The following is a 23,541-nucleotide window of genomic DNA, read 5'->3' as shown; positions in this document are numbered from 1 at the left end:
ATTACAATCTTTAGTTGCAGACTTAAATTAAATAAATGTGTAAAAACAATGCATATGTTCTGTTGAAAGGGTTTTCCCATCACATTTTATTACACGGCTCAATTAAAGATTTTCAATGTAAATTAATGTCTGGTAAGTTATCTATCGCTGAATGAGGTGACACAATGGTGACTGAGCCTATGGCCCACTGATGAAAGCCTTTGCATTTGCAGTATTACAGACTGGCTGTCTGTGGGGCGACTTTCACGGATAAAATCACAAGCAGCAGCCAGTTAGTGACGTGTTTTCCATCAGCCAGCAGAGAGAGTAGGCGGAGCTAAGCGGCTGCTTTTCCGCTCTCTGCAAGTGTTGCGAGTAAACAGTAATCTACTATGGCTGAACAAACAAAGAAAAGATGGATGACTACAGATACAACTTCAACAAGAAGTGAAAATCCAAAGAAGAAGAAACAAACTCGACGCTCAGATGAAGCAAACAGTCTGAAAAGGAAAGCGACCGTCAGCAGGAAAATCAAGAGTTACAACCGGATTAACGTTTACAATTACCATTTATCACCATAGGTGCCGCCAAAGAGAACGAAACTGAGATCTTTGAGATTACAACTTTAAAAAGGCCTCTAAAAAAGCTTGTATATTCCTGTATGAAAATGCAGCATTAGCATTTCTAATTTAACTCGCTGACATAATGTAAAAGAGACAACAGCTTCATTAAGAAGAAAGAAAGTAAGATTGTTTTCAGCTACTGTACTGACAGCTTTCAAGAGCCAGTGGAGTAAGAAGAGGGGTCACTCCCTGTCCTCCTCCTCACCCCTCCTCTCCTGTCCTTTCTGATCTGACCCTCACCGCCAACCCCTCTCCCACCTCTACATCCTCCCCACCCCCACCTGTACCTGAGCCCAACATTTCCCAGGGGGCATTAAACTCACTGGCCCTGTTTGATTTAGGCAGGTCGGGTGTCAGTGTTCGCTACAAGCCCATGGTGAACCATGAATAATGGATCTGCCACGGGTCTGAGTTCCCCTGGGACTCCCAGCTGCCCCCTCCCCTCGCTCCTGCTGTGACTGGAATAGTCAATGTCCCATTAACAACCAATGATTCATAAAGGTTCTCAGTGCCAGGGAACGAGAAACAGGAAATGTGAGAGAGAAATTGTTAATGAGAAACAGATAATGGAGATAGATATATGCATTTTATGTAGAGGTTTGTATTTATTGATAAAATGGGAGGAGGGCCAGATATATCTGCATTAAGGCCATTAGACATATAGGTTTCTCTCATGGCAAACATCTGTGGGCTTCAAGTAATAACCAACACATCAACCAACAGTTGGTGTGCTAATGTACAAAGTGCATGTTAAGCTTTTTGATGTAGACGTCTTATGATGCCCTAGAAGAAGAGGAACAGGCAGTTGCATGAAGGATTTCCAGACTTCCAGCTTCACTGCTATCCAGGTCATAAAACTCAAAGTCCCGCCTTAAGCTTCAAAAGTCCCTGTAGCTTGTTTACATAATCTTTTTGTTGATCCTGTTCCGCACACGTATGCAGCTTCCCGGACAAATTTGTGAGGGCGCTGCATTTAGAGTTGAGCTCCAGGATTTAAGCAAAAGGACAGTTTCATGTGCACCTCTGCTGGAGAGACAGCACCACGGCTGCTTCCTGTCTCTTTGTTCACACTGTGCTTGCTTCCTTTCCTTTTTTAACCTGAGGTGCAATTTTGGACAAATAAAAAATAAACAACAGAAGCTTCTTCCTGATACAATAAAGAGCAAGACTTTTGCTAAACCCTCTTACACATTGTTGCACTTTTACATCTAACAATCTGTGGCTTTACCGTGTTTGTGCATGCTGTTGAGCACGTGTCCTTTCACAATAAAATAAAGCATCTTTTCAAGCTGTTTGTGTTCGCTGTGTTCCACCGCTGTGGATTGGAAGTGTGACAGATCAACAGAAAGCATTAACTTTCATGAGGGTGAATGTTGTTTGGAGGGACGAATAATATAGGAAGATAGAGTTAAACACATATTTGGGTACTTATTGTAAGATATACACACAATATGATAACTTGTGTCTGTCTGTGAAGAGTTAAAATATTTCCCAGCAGCTCTTTGGTATGGGTTAAAAGGTCGTGGGGATCAGATTGGGTATGTAAGTGGGTTATCAACTATTTTGCATTAAAAATTTAATGAATTAATAATTTAAGACGGCTCAACACAGCCGTGTGATTGCACCAGATACAACACACTGACATCATACTGCACCAACACTTCCAATTTAACCCCAACAGGATATCATCACAATGACCAATGATCAGTCTCATCATGGTCAGGGATGTTTACTTTGGTGGCTCGGAACAATATTTACTGCACACTCCTCTTCGTCATCTCCCCCTCAGCTTCCTCACTCTGTTTCCATCAGCCCCCCTTCCTCCTCGTCTGCCACCTCGTGTATGTTGAAACATGACCAGAACCAACCAGGGGACACTCTCTCCATCACACTTCTGCTGATAACTTCCTTTTTATCAATCGCTGCAAAACTGAAGGACTAAAAATTCTGTGTTTCTAACAGGTGAGATAAATGTTAATACCTGTTGAGCTTTTGAAAGCTGTTTAATTATCTGTTACATGTTTGCCTCTTTTGTATGCACCTGGCTTCATTATAATCAACTCTGTGCTGCCAGCCCCGGGCATTAGGAAGGAAGCTTCTAGTCAGAAAGTCTGGGGATGCACAGCCGTACACACACTCAGAGAGCCTTCCTGAACTGCATTATTACCACAACAAACAAACAAAAACAACCCCGAGTTACTCTGGGGTTCTATCTTGCTAGCAAGGGCAAACACAAAGCGCTCTGACAGGTGCATGGGCAGTTGTCATTCACACTGACAGACCAGTCGCTGTGGACACCCAAACCTTTCAGACATCACAAAGACCCAGGTGCACACACACACACACACACACACACACACACGCTCACAAATACAGAGGGTTGCATTGTTTTTGCATTAGACTGTCTCAAACACACACACACATGCATTCATACAGAGATGAGAATCCACTTTACTTTATATAAAAGCTTGCAATGCCACATAATCCTCCATAAGTATGCAGGAAGGAGGGCATGGACTCATACAGCTGGAAACTGTCCGTCAAATCACATCCCCACTCGTAACTGTGCAAAGGAGGAATATGATGGATAATAGGGAAAAAATGATGCTGCTTCACTTGAGAGTTTTTAGCCAGGAAACCATTCAAAAATATGCTCTTTGAAGTCTGCATAAGCCAGAGTAGGTGACAAATGCAATTTTGAATTGTTGATTCAAGAGGGGGATGTTATTTCTAATGCAGATGGGTGATGAAACAAAGAGCACGGGTTGTTCTGTTAGGCCAGAGGACTGTTAGACAACATTTCATTGAATAAAATCTCACTCCTAATTACAATTTTTCAAATTGGTACAGTGCATGCATGTGAACAGGAGCCAACAACACAAAAAACATGTACAAGTGATAATCTCTAAGTTTCGTTCTCTTTGGCGCCACCTATGGCGAGAAACGGTAACTGCAGGAGCACAGTGCTGCATGTGTGACGTCCACGGTCGGCTCCGGTTGTAACTCTTGATTTTCCTGGCTGACGGTCGCTTTCCTTTTCAGACTGTTTGCTTCATCTGAGCGTCGAGTTTGTTTCTTCTTCTTTGGATTTTCACTTCTTGTTGAAGTTGTATCTGTAGTCATCCATCTTTTCTTTGTTTGTTCAGCCATAGTAGATTACTGTTTACTCGCAACACTTGCAGAGAGCGGAAAAGCAGCCGCTTAGCTCCGCCTACCCTCTCTGGCAGACCAATCACTGCTGGCTGATGGAAAACGCGTCACGCGTCACTGGGCGCCGCTTGAGATTTTATCGTGAAAGTCGCCACGGACACCCAGTCTGTAATGCTGTAAATGCAAAGGGCCATTGGCTCAATCATCATCGTGTTACCTCATTCAGCGATAGAGACTTAACAGACATTTATTTACATGAAAATCTTTGAGATTATCACTTTAAAGTACACAAACAAACCTGTGAGTCAAACAGATTACAACTCAAAGTTTGCTGTAATCAAAGATAGAAAACAGCAGAGTCTGACGGACAACAACTTAGTCCAATCATGATCAGATGAGCAAGGAGCTTAGGAGCCCGGCAGAAGCTTAGCCTTCACTAAACAACATGAAAACAGATAAGCTTCAAGCAGCTCCAATTCAGTGTGTTTTGCTCATAAATGAAAACAGACATTATGGAAGTTTCAGCAGTAAAGTGAAGCTGGAAGGTGTCTCAGAGAGGTTAAAAACGTCAGCAGTCACTTCCACAGCTTGTCCACCGTCTCTCGGCTGTTGGAGGCTGGACTGGAACACATGTGACATACAGCAGGTCTGAACTGAAGTGGAGTGAAAGGGTTGTTCAGTCATGAAACATCTGAGGCAAAATGAATTCCTATCTGGCTGACAGACTTTGTAATCTTGACAGGATTGACTGAAAAAAAAGAAAAAGCAGTGAGATGTCAATTTTGGCCACTGAGCCCCTAGGGGACAATGGATTTAGGGGGGTTTTGTGAGTAGGGCTGTATACGGATGATTTGCAGACTGGGTTGTTGGAAAATGTGATATACAAAGATGAAAAAGCAGCAAATAGAAGTTCAGGTTATTTTCCCGCCTCTTCAATGTTCCAATGGCTGAAAAGCACACTGTCTTGTAAAGGTGTAAAATTAGCTTTAAGATTGCGGGGCACACTAACCTGTCATGATAATTGAAAGCCAGACAGTTCATGCTTTAGTGCCAAATGTCCTTATCAATACAAGCTAAAGGAGCTCCCAGCATAATTGTCCTGTTTATCAGTTCTATTACAGGCCTCCTCCAGGCATCGAGTGAGGGCAATAAATACACAGGTGCTGTGGAGTTACAGCGCAGTACCCCATCTCACTTGATAGATCTCTAATAAACAGTGCATCCCTCACAAAAAAGAATTATGCCATCTATTTCAACGTCGTCCATACCAAAGCAATCACACATGGAGGGCCTGATGCACGGCGCTGTCAAAGCGTCATTTGTACCTGTCCTTGTTTGAGATGGGTCTCACTGTTATATTTACCATTCATTTGTTAGATGGCGAGTCTTTGCCTCGACTTGGAAGAGATAAAATGACATGAATAATAAAGCAAAAGTTATTCTCATGTCAAAAGAACAATGAGAAATAAAATGAGAGTTTACTTCAATTTGTGATTCTGTGGCAGATTAAATATAGGCTAGGCCCAGTAACAAGTCAACACAGTGTAATTTATTTAAGCTAATAATAAATAATACAAAGATAGCAAAGGATTCTCATTCAGTATTCACATCAGTCAATCATTGCTTTCAAATCAAGCAGAAAACCTCTTTCGCTTCAACAACTTGCTTAGCACAGACCTCTTGGATCATACGTCCCTAAATTGTGTTTTAAGTGGAATTGTCTTTTTGAAAATCCATTTCCAACAATTAACAATATTGTTGTAACACTGGCTACAACTAAATAAGAAAGCAGAGCAAATTACTTCAAACTGTCACTTCAAAACTGCAGGCAAAATTATTTACTGACTCTTTTTACCTGATTAACAGTATAAAGAGTGCTGCTGAACAGTGTAGCACAACAAAGTTCAACAGCACTCTTTTAAATGTGCAAACCACTTTATCAGCTGTAAATAAAGCAGCCAAATGAAGGGCCACTTTGCCATTTTGCAACATAGATTGCTTCATTGTAATGTGGAACAACATGTGAAAAAGGGACAAGTTCTTGTAGCAGTTGAGCTTACATCACTCTGTTAGATCGCTAGTAGTAGAAGCTAACCTGAGGCTAACCTAGCAGAGAAAAAGACCTTCTGTATGATAATTTGATAGTATATAAAGGCCTAACTTATTATACAAAAGATAAATAATCTTAACGAGATGAAATATGGGTTGGAAAAACAAACAACTCCCAGTTCACCTCTGCTAATTAGCTGCTGTTAGCAGCTAGCATTATTGCCTGTTTCATCAACCACAAAAACATGGAAAACTTTTTTTTCACTACTCAAGAACAAAGACGGCATCAAGTTAGGGAAGAACTTCCTCAGTAGTAAACTGCGCTCTTACTGCTGTTGGCACTGGCTGCTTTCGTTTGATTTATCTTTGACTCAGCAGCACTAACAGCTGCTTGATGGCTGCGGCCAACTGCTGCCGAGCTATTGGCCGACTGCTTGCAAGAACCGGCTTCATGCTCACATGAAAGCTGAGGAGTGAAGTTGTTAGAAAATTGGAGGCTTGAAGTTTCATGCTGTGAGATGCCTGAACTCTGTGTCTCTCTAAATATAACTTTTTCTTGGTTAATGTTGTTGATGGACGAGCTAATCTAATATTAGCTGCTAATCACTTAGCGCAGCTGAGATGGCCGAACCGCTCTCCAGTGCAGAAAGTTGTTTAGGTTTTGATTCAATAACAGATTTCAAAAGGATTTTATGATATTTCATTTCTTACCTTTGTGTTAGTTTGTACATTTTTGACACTAATAGTAATGCAACAGTTAACAACAGACAAAACTTGACTTGAGGTGGAAATTTGGAGGGATATTTAACTGTTTTTTACCAGTAACTTCTACATAAAGAAAGATATAACGCCACAAAAAATGACCTTGTTTTTCGCTTTGAGCCTGTCAGTGTTTTTCCAACACTAAATTGCATACTGCTAGTATACAACTGAATCCTGCCAAGGTCTGCTGCGATACACAGAAACATTGCAGAGAATGAACCTATTTTGACATTGGGTGTCACTGTAGGAGTGAATTAGAAGGTACAGAGAAAATAGCTTAGGAACTGAGAGCAGAGTGATTGAAAAGAAAGGAGATGATAAAATGAAGAGGACCACAGCAGCGATTAATATCATTTGCCGGTAAATCCAGGTTTCGCTGGTTTTCCAATCATAGCTGAAGCTCGGAGCCACAGCAGCGCTGCGAACTGGGACGGCTTCACAATCCCCTGGCTCAGAAGTATTGTTATGTCTCTTGGGTATTATCTTACAAAGCCCATTATTCTGCAGAAACAAAGAGGAGACACAGGCCTAGAACTGTAGGAACTCCAGTGTGCACACCAACACACACAGCACACACTGACACATGCACACATGGTGGTTTAATCTTTGCAAAGATGTGTATTATCAGTACAAATCCTAGCGTGTCCCCGGATTACTGATATGTGTGCATGCAGCTGTGCACCATTAAAAACAGATGTGACATCTTCATGTCGTAAATTCTCAGAGACAGATCATATCTGTAGCGCAAATTCAGCAATGTGTAGAAAACAGCCAAACATTTACACCACATGACCTACTGGAGCTTGTAATTTCATGTTGGCTGATCAGTGAATTAAGCCGGCACAGTCTAATCTCTGGTGCTGTCTGAGGCATACGCAGAGAGCCGTGTCTTGCACACTTCTGTTAACGCGTGTTGCAATATAAATACAGTTTGCACAAAATTGCAGATTGCACTGCTGTTCTGCGATTAAGATTTAACTGGTGATGTGTTTTCACAAGCACCGCTGTGGTGAGATTGTTTCAGTCACTCACTTCACTGATTTCCAGCCAGTTGAAGAGGCTATTCAGAGTGTTACAAACACACTCTCGTATTGTATTAACTCCATGGCTTTTCAGATAACTGCTATCTTCAAATCGCCTTATATAAATACAGCTGAAGTACCATGTACTTTTGTGGAGTACTAAAGACTACCGAGGTCCCAGTGAGGGAGTACGTTCTGGCTAAAAATGACACAACCACGGAAACTCTTCAAAGATACTTCAAATCAAGCTGCCACAAGTCTTCATCTAAAAGCTCGACTTATCTATGTTTTAGAGTCTAGTCAACACGTCCCTGTGAAAAGAGCCGCGTCTCACTGGAGAGGGAACTTTGCAAACTGTCTTGGCAGATCTGCTTTGTAACCTTAGTAACTTTGTTGGCTGAGCGTCTGGGAGATTTAAGGTTTTTTGTAGGCTTGCGAGTCTGAGGGGGAACTTACTCTCGAGGCTGTCATGCAGCACACCATCCAATCTGATACTTATATCGTCGACTGCCTTTTCCTCCTCTCTGACTTGTCGTTATAGCTTATAAAAACGATGAGCACAGATTGGGTGACCTTGAGGCTCACAATATCTCATATGTTGTTGTTTTCATTTAAATTGAATTATTAGCTTGCAGTGAATTTGCAAAGTAAGCAGTTCTGGTTACCCAACATCGCCCCTCATTTGTTTATTATGGAGGCAAACACACACTATGTGTTATTCCACGTTAATAACGGCTTGCGTCATTGTTCTTTAATGTGTTTGTGCTTTTCTGTCCCTAATTATGTTCATATTTGCAGATTTGTAAAAAGAATTTAAATTTTTTTTTATTTAAGGTAAGGTAAGATAAAGTACACAGAAGTATAAAAAAGATAGATTGCCCCTGTGTACGGCTCCCCGGAGCAGCTCGTGTTGGTGTTTGAGCTTCTCTTGTGTTATATCTACATGGAAACTTGAAATGTTCTTCAATGGAAATTTGGGTTTTTAGCATACTTCTTCTAATACTGCAGAAAGTCCCAAAGCAAGCACTAATGGGGAGATTAGGAATATATTAAACAGTCTAACAAACCCACATAAAAAAACACACATTCTCTCTCTTTATTTTTCTCAAGTCACCCTCTTCCTGCTCTCTCTCATCGCCTCTCCTCCTTTTATTTTCTATTAACATTCCAGTTGGATAATGAATAAATTAGTTTACTTGTTTTGTCAGTCTGTTTCCCCTTTTCATGCCCTCTTTTGTTTATCTACATATTTCTTCACTGCCTGGTAAAATCCACTCACTTATTTGTTGGTACAAATATGTCTGTCCTCCATAAATAGTCCAATAAGTAACCTAACTTAAATTAGACACAATGGCTCCCGTATGCAATGACTAATACGATCCTCGCAGCTGAAGTGCTCGTGTAACTGTGCACATGTAGGCTCAGAAACAGCGATGCTGAATGGGGGGAGGATACTATCAGCTTATAGTGTCTACTTTATATTTTAATGACTGATTTAATCCGGCATTATAACACTAGGAATGCTGTCAGCAGAAAAACACGCACCATATTGTCTGCTTTAAATGGACTGTAAGAGGTTGCTTATTGTGTTTCAGATTTCCATAAACCTGTAGACTGCTTACACACAGCATCGTGTTCGTTTGTGAATCAGTCGAGGGGATGAAAATCATTTCCCTCACAAAGACGAGATGAGTCCATGATATTTTGTGAACATGAATACCTGAGATCCAGATTATTGCTCCACATTTGTATGCAAGATGAGACTGTGCATGATAAAGACATTAGACATGCTATTTAAGTTCTTATGGCCAGTTTGTCATTATTTTTAGTTTTAATAATAAGCTATCACATCTGTACAAGATGTTACCAATCATTGCACTGCTGCATATATAAAAGCATGTGAGACTTGGGAGCCATAACATCAAGGTGAAGGGGAAACAATATATAATCTTAATACAGCATGCCATGAATACTGAATATTATTATCTGTTGAATACACTGATTTATCTTGTGGATTGTTCCGTGCTGTGGTTCTGTTTGTGTTGTTTTCCTCTCTCTTTCCTGTGCTCTTCAGGTGGTGCTCTTCCTACAGGTGCAGCTAATGATTGAGCACACCTGTTGCAACTTGCCAATCAAGACTCAGAGCATAAAGAGCTGAGGAGAGAAAACAGCAGGGGCGAGTGAGTCGTTCGGTTTCTTGTGTGTCGGGCCAAAACGATTGTGTTTTTCCTCTCTGCGCCGAAGTGTATCTTTCGTTGATTACAAATTTGGTTAATAGAAGCTTGTTTTCAGTTGTTACTTGTATTTAACTGAACATGATAAAAGTTAATTTTTTGTCCAAAAAGTGTCTCCCTTCTTCTTTTTCCCAGTTATTCTTAAAGAGGGGGTATTCTGCTCTTTCACATATTAAGACATATATATATATATAATGTTACAATGTTGGATGTTCAGACTAAACGTGGGTGAAGTTTCAGATCTGTAGGTAAAAGTATGTTGCAGTAATCCCCAGGCTTCTCAGCTCAGTCTGCAGGATGCTGAGAGCTGACCAATCAGAAGAAAGTGGGCTTGTAGGGGCGGGGTTTCTTAAAGAGACAGAGCTGACTGAGTCATCAGTGAGGGCCTGCACAGAGCACCAGTGTGAGAAAAATTAGGAGTTTTTATAACTGTAAATTATGCTAAGCTACTTCACAGGTATCACTGAGCGAAATATTTTAAATACCCACAGGGAACGCAGATAATAATAATGTTTATTTTGGTTGGGATTGTGAATGTGGACAGCCATCGTGTACCACAATTCTGCTACATTTGCATTAAACTACAGACCTGATAGAGGATGGTACCATAACAAACATAATATGACAACCAATCAACAGGACCGAGGATCGAAAGTGCGATTCAAAAACTGTCAATCAACCATACACAACAGAGTCTTCTACCACGATAGGTTTCCAAATCATTTAATATAACTGTTTCTTAGATGGGCTGCACGGTCTCAGTCAGAAGGGTAGTTCGAATCCCAGTTCGGATGTTTGCCCGTGTGAGCGTGAAAGGTTGTCTGTCTCCTGTGATTGACTGGCGATCAGTCCAGGGTGTAACCCCGCCTCTCACCCAATGACAGCTGGGATAGGCTCAGCCCGAGGTATGGATAACAGGTAGACGGTTTCTGGGATTTAATTATTATTATTTATATGGATTAAAATAATAGTTTACATTATCAAAACACTGCTAATATTACTACATACTAATTATCTAGAAATGATTGTTAATGAGCCCAGATGATCTTTAAAATGCTAATATTAAGATTGGAATTTCTTGATGACATTTTGTTTGTAATGACCTTTATTTTTTGTATTTTCTATTGTCAGCTCTATAGTGTATTTTCTACGTCTTATTTTCTCCATATCTCTGCTGAGACCTTTACATTTTTAGCAGGGAAGGTCAGAAGAGGGAGGGAAACCTACAGTTGTTAAATAGAAGATGAAATTATGGGCCACGCTCCTTCACCACGGCTTAAATTGGACAGAGGAATATACCTTAATATGTCATCACTATGACTCAACATGGCACCTCAGTGGTCATTAAGCAGACAGATGATGGTCTGGGCTCAGCAGAGCAGAGGCAGCTGGAAATGTTGCAGATTGTTGCAAGAGACCAAATGAACCAAGAGACAGAAGCAGAAACATCCCCATCCATCCATTTCTGAAGAGGTTATACTGTTTATTTGTATGCTGGATTTTAGAGGGGCTGCGGCATGCATTGGGCTATAGATGAGGACAGAAAACATGTGCATATGTATATAACATCACAGTTTGTTTTATCTTACCAGTCAGTTTGGACTGTGTGAAGAAAGGGGGAAGATATACCAGAAATGACAGTCGTCAAACTTGTCTTGTTGTAAGGCCTTAATTCCAACAACTGAGCCGCTGTGAACCAAAGATACAGACGGAAAAGAAGAGAGTGGAAAAAGATTCAGGTATAAAAAGGTAGTTGAAGACACAAAAGCGAAAAGGCGTTCTCAAAAATGCTATTCTGCTATCGAACAGGTGACAATGAACACAATTTACAAACACAGAGGCTGAAGATTTCATCCTAAAGCCCTCGACGCAAGAAAAGGCAAAACTAGTAAACACAACAGATCCAATTACAATGACCTGGATGCAGAACTTGTCAAAATCCCCCACATTTCACATCAATTCCCATTAATTTAATGTCATTTTGGTGGCATTTCAACCGCCTCATGTGGGATTGATTTTTCACACTCGAGACACCAAACGTCCTCGGTGCAATTAGAGCGCTGAGATACCATTGAATAGCAGATATTTCAGTCTCATGCAGGTTTCTCATTGTCTGCTTCCAAGGGAGCCATCAGTATTATGTCAAAGTTTCATGACTTCTTAACAAAAAAGCTTTTTTCGTATCCTCCTGGGTGCATGTCTGGAGGATATTATTGAATTCTGTTCTATAATGAAGCATCGTGGAGATTATGCTTTTCCTATTGAGAGAAAAATGAGCTATAACTGTGCATAATCGGGTATTTGTCCAAGACGTTGAACTAAAGGCTCTTTAGTCCATCACAGAGAATTTAACTGGTGGATTCCTGACAGCAATGTGTGATGAAGGGTGATTGTTCAAGCAGACTGACCCTAGCTAGTAGTGGTGCAATCACAGAGAGCGTCTATAAATGATCACTTCTTTTTAAAATGAGTCATATTAGTAACCATGTAGATGTTTATGCCTTCTAAAGGCAGTAAATATTTGAAGCAAAGTTAGTTTAGAGTTCAAATTGGTTCACCACAACATCCTAAAGTTCCAAAATTTATATCCAAGTAGGAAATGTTCTCACAAGGGAACACAGTCTTTTGAACCTTTCAGCCCAGACGCAAGCTGTACTACTTTAACGTATCTGTGTGATGTTCCTGTGTGTATGCACGCTCCTGCACTTATCTGCGTGTATGTAGCTGAGTGTGTGTATGTGTGTGTTGTTGTTGCAAAAGTTTGTGTAAGTACGCTTTACCCTGCAAAAGCTAATACCATTAGTAAGACCGTACGACCATCCCCGAGAGTGCGTTCTCAATGCATAATTCAACAAACACATAAAAAGTTGAAAAAAGGATCCTTTTTGGTGTTTGTGTAGATGTGTGCTCGTGGGTGGCAGGAACAGGAAACAGCATTAAGGAGTATTTCATAAACCCATAGCATGCACTCATACCTGTTCTATTCAATCATCCACTCCCTTCCTGCAGAGGAGAACTCCACTGCACAATCAAACATGTAATTTTAGGATCACATCATCATCATTCTTAAGGTGTTCATTTTCTCATGTCAGACCGAGATTTGCCCCAACAGCTCAGTATTACTTTTACCACAATTATACCAGGATGTCTTTTCCATTATGCCTCTGCAAGGTGCCAACTGCATCACATTGCAAAACAACTTAGTTCCACTCCCAAGGAGTCCCTCAAAGGGCTGTAATAGGAGTTATTACTTTGCCAGGAGGAAGTGATATCTGTGAGACGTCGGACACATTTCTTAAAGCTGCCACTTACCAAACGCCCGCTGTTTTGTCAGTTCAGACACAATGGAACTGTTCAATTTTACATCAGAGGAAGGGTAAGTATGATGTTGTATCTCTGTGATATTTCAACATGTTCACAACACGTTCACACGCACAACTTGTCAAATACAGCAGCTCGCTCTGAGTTTCAAAATATGTAGATCTAAGAACCACTCTAGTGTCGGTTTGGGCGCATGCAGGGCTGATGCTGATTGGGCTAATGCAGGGCATTAAGTTAGCTATGATAAATACCCAACATCTCGCACAACATTCCAAATAAAGCGAGTCAAGTCAGCAAAAATAAATAAGGATATATGGATATGTTTTAGGCTCCATGGTGGAGCAGTGGTTAGCACCGGCCCCCTCACAGCTAGTTCCTGGTTCCAATCCCGGTTCGGACACAGGAGGCCTTTCTGTTTGGGGTTTGCATGTTCTCCCTGTGCATGAGCGGGTTCTCTCCGGTTTCCTCCCACAGTCCAAAGACATGCTCGTCAGGTTCATAACCACAAAATTACCCACAGCTGTGAATGTGAGCGTGAATGATTGGTTGTCTGTCTCTATGTGTCAGCCCTGTGTCCAGAGTGTACGCCGCCTCTCGCCCAATGACAGCTGGGATTGGCTGCAGCCCCCCCACGGCCCTGAACAGGATAAGCCGTATAGGATAATGGATGGATGGTTATATTTATAAAATCAAACCTTTCACACTATGAACCTTTCACATTTCATAACTTTGGGGTGCGCAACACTCTTACACATTTTTATCAGTTAAGTAAGCATGTTTAACAGTCTAAGTCTCCTTTTAGACAACTGAAATGTCTTCATTGTAGTCAAACAGCTTTTTTTGAGTGGAGGAGGAACAGCGAGAGGAAACGTAACTAAAACAATCACTACAGTCACTGAAGTTTCCATACCTGTGAACGTTAACCTCAAACCGACACAAGAAGCTGTTCTGCTGTTAAACACGCTGGCTAGCGAGATCCTTGCTGTTTTTTCGGTAAGTTAAGTGTGCGTTTTGGTTAGCGGAAGTGGCTACGGCGACTCCGGCGGCTCCACCCGACAATGTCAACTGCGCAGACTCTGGCTCCATATGACATCACCATCACAAGATGGCAGCGCCTATCACAGGGGCTCTCATGGCATCACTTTCGTACACTGGGAGCAGATGGAGATGCGTCGGCCATCTATATATACAAGCATTGAGTAAGAACTTTAAAATTGTGTGTGTGTGTGTGACACAACATAATAACAGCTTTCTTATCAACATCAGGGCTAAAACAGAAAACTGACTGCATGTTTACTCATTCATTTTATAACTGTCACATATTACTGCACATTTCTGACAAACCACACAAAGAAACTATCGCTACGTTTCTGCACTCAGCTCCGTGTTTTACACCAAACATCATTATACTATTCATCACTATTATTCATCAGCCTGGAGATTAAAATGCCAGAGAGAGATGAGAATGAGGAAAAGCAAGAGAGAGAGAGAAAGTAAGACAAAAAGAAAAGTAGCCAAAGCCTGCATTAGTCACTCTCAGGAGCCAGCTGTCTGTGGCTACGCTGAATTATCAGACGCTGAATGAAAGCTTTGGAGTGTAATTCTGACAAAAATACAAATTCTGGACTGTTGTTTGCTCATTCATTCATTGTCTTATCCGCTTACTCCTACTCCAGGTCACAAGGTGCTGGAGTCTGTCCCGGCATATAGATTGGACAGAAGGCAAGGATACACCCTGGACAAGACGCCAGTTCACAGATGGACTGACATAACTGGACTCTCACATTCTCATCTACAGACAATCTGTAATCTCCCTCCAACCTAACATGAACGGTTCTGAACTATAGCAGGTAACTGGGACAGCTGGAGGAAATCCAGGAGTGTGGATTCCTCTTACTCTGAGCACCAGTTCTGCCTCAACGTTCTGCCTTGTGTGAGACAGCTCCTTAAATGGATGACCTTAAAAAGCACCATATACAACACTATTGTCACCATAGTCCTTCCAGCCGGGACCCGACAGACCACAAAGGCATACTTTTCATCACCAATGGAGGAAACCAACGAGCCAAGCCGTGAACCTTCCCTGCTTCAGCGTCCCGACCGTAGTCAGAAAGCACAGGGGAGACTTATTGTTGTTCTGCTCCAGGGCCGAAGCTGTAGCTAGCTTCAGGGCTAACTCCTGTCACTTTAGTACGCCAGCAGCACGCAGCAAGCAAGACACAGGAGCGCAGCTTGAGTCTTGAGGAGTCCCAGGCTTTATTATTCACAAACACAGCCGTACACAACTTTACATTAGTACTGTTGTTTACACAGATACCCGATCACTCTTTTCTCTGCTCTTCAGCTGCTCCGGTCACCGACACTTCACGTAACTCGTGCACACACACTTACGTTCTCTCTCACTCGCTCTACCACCCCACTCTCACGCACTCAGCTCTTCCCAAAACAGAGCCACGCTTCTAGTATAAGACCGTGCTACAGAAGTGATCATCTCAACACCAACGCACCTCAGAAGGGCTGTATGCACCACACTATGTACCCGAAAAGGGAGGGTGGGTTTGATGTTTGTGTTCGAACTAATTCGAACGAATTCCATGTTGAATACGTTCAAACTTCATCTTCATCTGCACTTCAGGGCCGTGATTGGCTACCTGTGATTGAAAAGTGGCTAACATTGTGACCTGTCAACCAGGATAAATACGTAACAGTGAGGATCAACCATCTTGTCCGTTCACTACTGACTCCAAAAAACAACATGGTGAAATCCAAAATGCCTCCAAAATGTAATGTACAAACCAACTGGTGACAGCACGGTGGCTACGTCCAATTCTACCATCAGAGCAGACGTTTTTTCCTTCTAAAGAATACAAAAAATTAACTGTAGGGTTTTGTCAGAGGTTTGGCTTGTACCGAGTATTCATTAATATCCATTCAACAAGGTAAAAGGTCAGGCCTTTATATCTACCACAGCAACTCAGCTTGTAATTCACCGAGCCAAGTTTACTCATTAAACAGGCTCATTTTAATGCTAAAGAAAGTCATGGTGTACTTTGCAGACTAACTAAACTGCACAGAGAGAGAGTTCTTTTTCCATTATGGCTGTACCTGAGTCACTCTGTGAGTCTTTGAAACTGACAGCCCATCATAAATCTCATTTCAGGGACACTCGTCGTCAATGAGCATCCCCAGTCTGCAAAAATGTCACCTTATACTGCCAGTAGATAATCATAGATGAGACAAGAGCTGAAAAACACGAGGCGTCCCTGTCAAACAGAATGAAACTCATATTTACTGGAATAACAGTCACTTGCAGAGCACAGAAAAAAATTGACAACTATTGAGTGTGGACTGTTTACTTATTGAAATGACCCCAAAGCCTTTTCGCACACTGGATGCCATGCATAAATCTGAGAAGAGACAACAAAACAATATGATAACAACTTCTTCACATCACCTCTAATCCATTGTTCTTTTTAATCTCCTGCGTACATAAAAATCCCCTTACATCCGTGCTCTGATGTGTGTGTGTGTGCATGAGCATGCATGTGTGTGGTGAATCACTCATATCTGTGTGTCTCAATACACATCAAATGTTTCCAGCCTCAAAAAATGTGGATGACTTTTCCTACCTTGGCAGCCTTCATCCCTCCAAAGCCGACACTGACGCAGAAATACACCAGCACATAAGCTCTGCCAGTGGGGTTATGCCAGACTCCGAGGAGGAGTCTTTGTGAACCGTGACATCCAGGTGAAGAACTGCCAGTTTACAAAGCAGCTGTTCTTCCCACTCCAGTGCAAGAGGCACAAACGTAGACCTGCAGATCGGCTACAGAGGGCACATAGACTACCTGGATCCAGAGATGGAATCATGCCTCCAGGAATGCTTATTCATTAGGTGGGAAGACGGAGTAAAACCACAACAGCACACCAGGAGTGCTAAACATGAAATATGGTGTGAGTAACCATCAACACTATACCGTACATCAAGTGCAATTCTATTTATCACAGCAATCAGGACGGCTTATCGTTGTGTGCCAGAGCAAATCTTGTTATTTTAAGCTGGACGCCCGGACGCAGGATTCTGAATGTCAGGATCAGATGATCAGATGGTGATTTTGATCAGATCAAACATGTTTGTCCTTTGATCTTCAATCACAGACTTAAATCACATGTTCAACTGCCCTACTAAGACTCAACGCAACTACGGTCAACATGCCTTTGATGCTGTCAAGAAGCTGAGTGTCAAGAATAACAAAATGTTTGTTGTTTCTTGTCATGTAAGTGATCCTATCATGTAGAAAAAACATTTTAATTTCCCTCCAGCCCCCCCTCCAGTGAAAATTGAGTGTTTAACCTTGTGAACATCTCCATGTGGTGTTCTTCATGTGCTACAAGACACATCAGGGACAACATCAGCATCATCTCCATGGCTGGGCCTGTCTGCTTTTAAACTGCAGTGTACCAAGGACAGGCTGAACAGCACGTGTTCAGATTGGCAGGTTTGAGACGTCACAAACTTAAGGAGCCAATCCGGTTAATGCATATCATTATGTGTAACCTATGGCAACCACTTCCGCGATACGTGAGCCAGCTGTAACCGCCATCGTAATTTTTTCAAACTAACTACTGACTACTAACGTTAACGTTACTACTGCTAATGACTACATTTAAAGCTGGCTTAGTTTCAATAAGTTGCCACTAGTTGGAGATGTGCATAGTGGGCGGGGCCTATGCAGATTCAGGAATTTATAATGAGGGAGCAGGAGGAGACGATTTTTACAAGTCAAACGTATTTTGTAGGAAAAAAAACATATCAGACAATTTATTATTTCAAGCAGAGCATTTGATTTAAAACATGACTGGAGCTGCTCTTTAATACACAGCCCAGACGTCCTTCGATGATTTCTATCACCGAAATGTCCTTTCAATGGTGCTCCTTTGGCTTTGGGGGTCTGAAGACACTGATCCCATATCAACAGATTTTACTGCATCATTAGGACAGATGGACCCGGCAGCTGCCTGCATCTTGCTAGTGACCATTTTGTCCTCTTGTTGCCTGCCTCTTTGTTGCTTTGGTTCGGCTAGGATTTACACTATTATACTTGTAATCTTTAAAAAGTGAATCTAACCAGTGCTTTGTCCTTCAAGTTTAAAAACTGGATCATTAAGAGAAAACCTTTGAGCTGCTTTCAAATTGCACAATAAAGTAATTAAAGCAGCACTCTGAAACACTGAACACTCAAATGTGTCTGGCTATGTCAACATGGTTCCACTGGATCTGTCTGACGTGACTGAAAAATAAAATAAGTTGTCAAGTACTTAGCTCATTAGCTTTGGATATATTGCATGAAAGGACTACAAACGCCAACATGCTTCATGTTCTTATTAATGTTCATAAGAATTTCAAATAATTATATTTAATTAATGGAATTAAAATAGGATATTAATGCTTAAAGGAATCGCTAGATTTGTTTTGGCACTAAACACTTGTTTAGAGTTAGATCAAATATTGTTACCACCCTCATGTCTGTATGCTTATTATTAGAGCTGCCTCCATATAGTTGATGATTCCATTCATCAGTAAAAAAAGACAAGGAGTCGACTTGCATTTTGTCAACTGAATTTCTACACGTTTGTTTTGTAAGTTGGGTCATTGTACACAGCGCAGTGCAGGAGCAACAGCACGGCAGCTCTAAACAAACAAGTCTTAAAATAACCCGTCTTATTCCTCTTCACCTGTGGTCACATTCTTCATGGAGGTCCTCTCCTCTCCACAACAGATTAATACCATCAGTACAACTAAATAATGCAGCTTCACATTAAAATGTTTGTCAACCTCCCTTTGTGGACATGTGATGTCAGAAGAGGCTGCAAGTCGAGCTGCCGTTAGCTTGTTTAACAGCTCAGCCTTTTGTCAGAAAGTTTCCTTGTGTTCATTGTTCACGTGTTTTTTACTGGGAGCCAAGTTTAGTGTCTCAGTGGCGCTCTCAGGCTGGGATTTGGGAGATGCCAGCTGAGCTGCCACTTACTTTAGCTCACTCGCTGATTAAATCCAGCGAGATAATTTAAATAAAAATGGTGGTGGCATTATTTGAAACATTAAGAAAATCATCAACTGAAATGTCCTAATGTCTTAAAGCTAAAAAAAGAAAAAGAGTCTGGTAGCCCACAGCCCCACTACATATGAGCTAACTACAGACAGCAGCTAGTTAGCATAGCTCACATTCAAGGAAGGAAACAAATGGAAATAGCTTTCCTTGTCCCAAACAAAGTAAAGAAGTCTTCCTATCATTAGCTTAGCTAGCTGTTAGCTCTGCTTCCAGTCTCTATGCTAAGCTAGGATAAGCAAAGCAAAGCTGTAAGCCTTCTGTTTGTAGCTTCATATTTTATATCAACCTTCCCTCTGAAAGAAAGTAAACAACATGCTTTCTGAGCTGATTATCTTTGTAACTTGAAGGACAGGAAAGAAAAGATGTTGTTGATGATAGCTTGAACAGCATTGTAGATGCCAAGAGAAGCTTTATATAGCTTGTTCCAGCACAGGCCCACAATTTAACCTCTAACACTGCTGCAACAATGACAGAAAAACCTGTATTAGTAGCCTGTTTCATCACAAGCAAAGGCATAAAAAACTAGCAGAATTTCCACAGCAAAGGCACAGTACTCTAGAATAGTTGGATCAAAGTGTTGCCTGTAAGCGTCTCCTTGAAATCAGGTGCAAACAGGACTGGAAAATCAAGCATGGAGCCTGTCCGCAGCCCTCAGCTCTCTATCTCCTGCTGCCCAGCGATTCCATCACAGAGCTCAAGAGTTAATATGGTTGATGCAGTCCCTGCCCTGAGGGGGTAATGAAGTGACTAAGGGCTGACCGGCCCTGACCGCGCGACAAGACAGCAGGTGTGAGCGGTGAAGGGTGTGACTGAAAGTGTGTGTGCGTGGAAGCGAGTGTGTGTGAGAGTTCACTAAGCGTGCGGAGAATGAACCAGGCACCTAACCACAGGTCCTGATCAATTAGTTGGCCTAATCTGTCCTCTCTCTGTTAGCCATAAAGATCCCCTGGTTTACCCCTGTATCTGTCATCTTTACTGCGGCAGCACTGCCATCTATCAGCCTCTCTCTCTATCTCTCCGTTCTTTTCTCTTTCTTCTTCCCACTCTCTTCCTCCTCCTCTTTCACTCTCTCCTTCTGTCTCTCCAAGCCATCTCTCCTTTACACACTGCGTTTATGCTCCAGCTTGGTAAACGGTAATCAATGTCTCACAACGGTGGACTGCTTCATCTAAACGATTTTTCAGGAGGGCTCCAGTGCAAGTGCGTGTGTGTGTGCGTGTGTGTGTGTCTGTCTAAGTGTTTGAGAGACAAAGAGAAAAGAAAGACGAGATGAAAAAGGAGAGAAAGAGTGGCAGGTGGAGAGATGGAACTTTTAGTGCACACACCGGTTTTAACAAATTGTTGTATGTAACTAAGTGCTGTTGTAGTATATCTATGGCGAGTGTGTGTGCCTGTGTGAGTGTGTGTCTGTTTAGAATGTGTGAAAACGCCTGCCTGGAATTGGCACTGACTCCAGCAGCTCACAGTAATGCATTCACTTTTGGTACATAAATCACAATCAGCCCATTCTGCCATCTGGGTTACTGCTACATGGCCCTTGTAATGTACAAGCTGGTTAGACCACCAGCTGAATAAATGAGGAGTCCAGGATACAAAGCCGATACGCTGCTGTAATGGACGGTAAGGACCAAATGTTTTCTTTTTTTTCTTACAGAGAAAAGGTTTTATAAGAGATCGGAGCTTTTATTATATTATATGGAGTCTTTAAAATCACAAACGCTGTATGTAAGAAGAGTTCAGGAAATGATGAAGAAATTGCAATAAAAACAGCGACCACCAGACGATGGGGCATTTCCAAAACGTTGCCAACATTTGACATTTATTTCCGATGGCAGAAAACTAGAAAGCACTCTGATTACATTTTTAATCATGACTGAAAAGAGGCACGTCTCAACTGTGAGACTGTGGAGGGAAAGTTTAACTCACTGTGCATGTAGATATTTATTCATAAATGATAATAAATGATCATTTTAGTGCACTGACTGCAAAGTGAGTCAGAATGAAAATAAAGATAAGAACATTACAATCCTGAGGAAACACAATGTCTCAGAGGACCTTAAAAGCATAAATCCTGCCTTAATGCTGCCTGAAGTTTTGCTGATCACTACACAAACCAATTTCAACCCTATATTTGTGACCTGCGGAAATCAATTTTCCAAACAAAGGGTCAATAAAAGGTCACGGTCCTCACCCAGAGGTCCTGCCTCCCTGACGGGTTCCTGAACAGATCAGCGTCTAATTGGAAAATTAAAGCCATTGATTGGCTTTTGGGACTAGAGGCATTTCTCTCACTTTCCCAAATACCAATTAGCTCAGGATAAATGATAAACTGGGGCACGCCGGCGGTCAGACAAACACACACAGCACCTCATGTACACACACACACATGAACACTTGCAGGCATGCACACGCAATCATCAAGAATGCTCGCAGCTTAAAGGAGAAAACTCGAGCATTTCTAACATCACCGAAGGTCACTCAGTAATATCCCAGCTGTGTTGTTACCCATGCTCACAAATTATATCCTTCAAAATAAAGCGCACACGCAAGTTGTCCTGATGGGAATAGGTGCTATTTCATCCAGATAGCACAGAGATGAATTGCCTCCCTCCCCTAAAAACAAATCTAAAGTCAGGATGGGGGGAATTTGATCAGCCTTGTCGCTATGATGCATGTACAGCAGAACAGTGCTGTCGAGATAAATCACAGCACAGTTCATCTTTTTCTGTAATGAAAGCATTCGTCTGTCTCCGGAGTGACTGTTTGGCAAAGATGTAAAAACATCTCAAATTAATTTCAGGCTTTAAATCACAACACAATGTTGTGAACCGAGAAGGAGAGAAGCTGAATTAAGAAATACAGTAACTGCTGAAAAAAGCGTGTTGTACTAAATTTGGATCTTGTCCAGCAAAATGTGCTAAACACAAGGACTTCCATCAGATCCACGTGGAGATTAAACATGATTAAAATATTAACCTTAAGTAAATGATGGTTGTATAAATATGTCTATAGGAGTGAAAAACATGAAGAAGACAGAGAAAGGAGCCAGCTGCAACACGTATTTCCCTGTAATGAGACTTCCACGTTTAAATAAGAAATGCCACAAATCCGGATCAAATCGAATCAAATGAATTCTTTCTTCATAAAATATGATCCGATATGCGTGTAAGTCTGCATTCAGTCATTCAACAGCATGGCTTTACTGCCCAGTGGCACACATCCAACTTCCCTAAATGCATCCTGTTGGCGCATCAAGTGGCTGCAGTCCTCGGAAACGCATCCCACTGTGCGCGTGCAGTCATTTTTACACCCCGGTAATTCACTTGTGAAAGTCGGAAGTGTTGTTGCTACAATTAGGCTGGAATTCATATTTCCACACGTTTAGACTCTACATCACAGGCTGCTGAAAATTCTTAACACTGGAGAATTAAATGTCTGCAGCTTTGCCACACGTCATGCATGTGCACAGCTGCCCAATCTTTCTGTGGAGATTTTACTGAAAATGTGCGACAATAAACCGCAATTACCAACGTGCAGTCATCATGTCACAGCTCGTGCAACCCGTCAGAAACCATTCCCTACTTCACAGTAACCTGGAAACCGTTCAAATTAGGCTATTTACCGTCTTAATCATTTTGTATTATCCGAATCACGACTGATCTCCTGCATACGGCTCATTACCGAGTACACTAAGACGCCGTTAATTGTGTTACAAGTGAGGCAACAAGTTAGTGCTGCTGTTCAGCCCTGAAGTAAAGATGAAAAAGCTTCAATGAAATGCACCATTCAGCCTCTTCACACACATCCACGCACAAAAACCACTCTATGATTTTAGGCAATTTCCCTCTATTGCAATACAACTCCATCAGTGCAACCTCGAACGGCATCATGCAAGTCCAGTGGAGTTGTATGTTGCAAGACCATGCCACGGCACACTCAACTTTCCCATCCCCAAATTAAACCCCCCTAAAGTCCTACCTTTGTTATCGGGTGATGGAAATAATGCCTTTGCCTTGACAAGTTGCAGACAGATGCGGTGCCGGCTGTTCAACTTGCCGCTGCTCCCGGGATGAAAGGTGTACGATCCCCTGTGAGATAAGGAATGAGAGGGACAGACGCTCTGTGCGCCCTGTCTGCCGCCGCGCTGCGCGTCTGGAGTCTCCGTTCCGAGAAGCGCAGGGGGAGAGGGACGGCCAAGCCGCTCTCGGCACGGCGCGGTGTGGAAAGCCCCTGGTGGTGATGGAGGGAAGCGACGAATGAAGAGATAGAGAGAGAGAAAGAGAGAGAGTAG

General features: G+C 41.9%; 1 long non-coding RNA gene across 1 annotated transcript in view; it reads right to left on the bottom strand.

Annotated features, from left to right (window-relative positions):
- Positions 1 to 23,327, bottom strand: part of LOC138605461 (uncharacterized) — a 96,231-nt gene extending 72,904 nt beyond the window's left edge. Inside the window, exon 1 of the long non-coding RNA XR_011309325.1 lies at positions 23,229 to 23,327. This is a non-coding gene — a long non-coding RNA (uncharacterized lncRNA). The remainder of the gene's footprint in view (positions 1 to 23,228) is intronic.
- Positions 23,328 to 23,541: the final 214 nt, after the last annotated feature.

Source organism: Semicossyphus pulcher, unplaced genomic scaffold (assembly GCF_022749685.1).
Source record: "Semicossyphus pulcher isolate SPU_LCO1_2020_fin unplaced genomic scaffold, fSemPul1.0.p SCAF_3, whole genome shotgun sequence".
Classification (NCBI taxonomy): Eukaryota; Metazoa; Chordata; class Actinopteri; order Labriformes; family Labridae; genus Semicossyphus; species Semicossyphus pulcher.
This window is presented reverse-complemented; position numbering and strand designations above follow the sequence as displayed.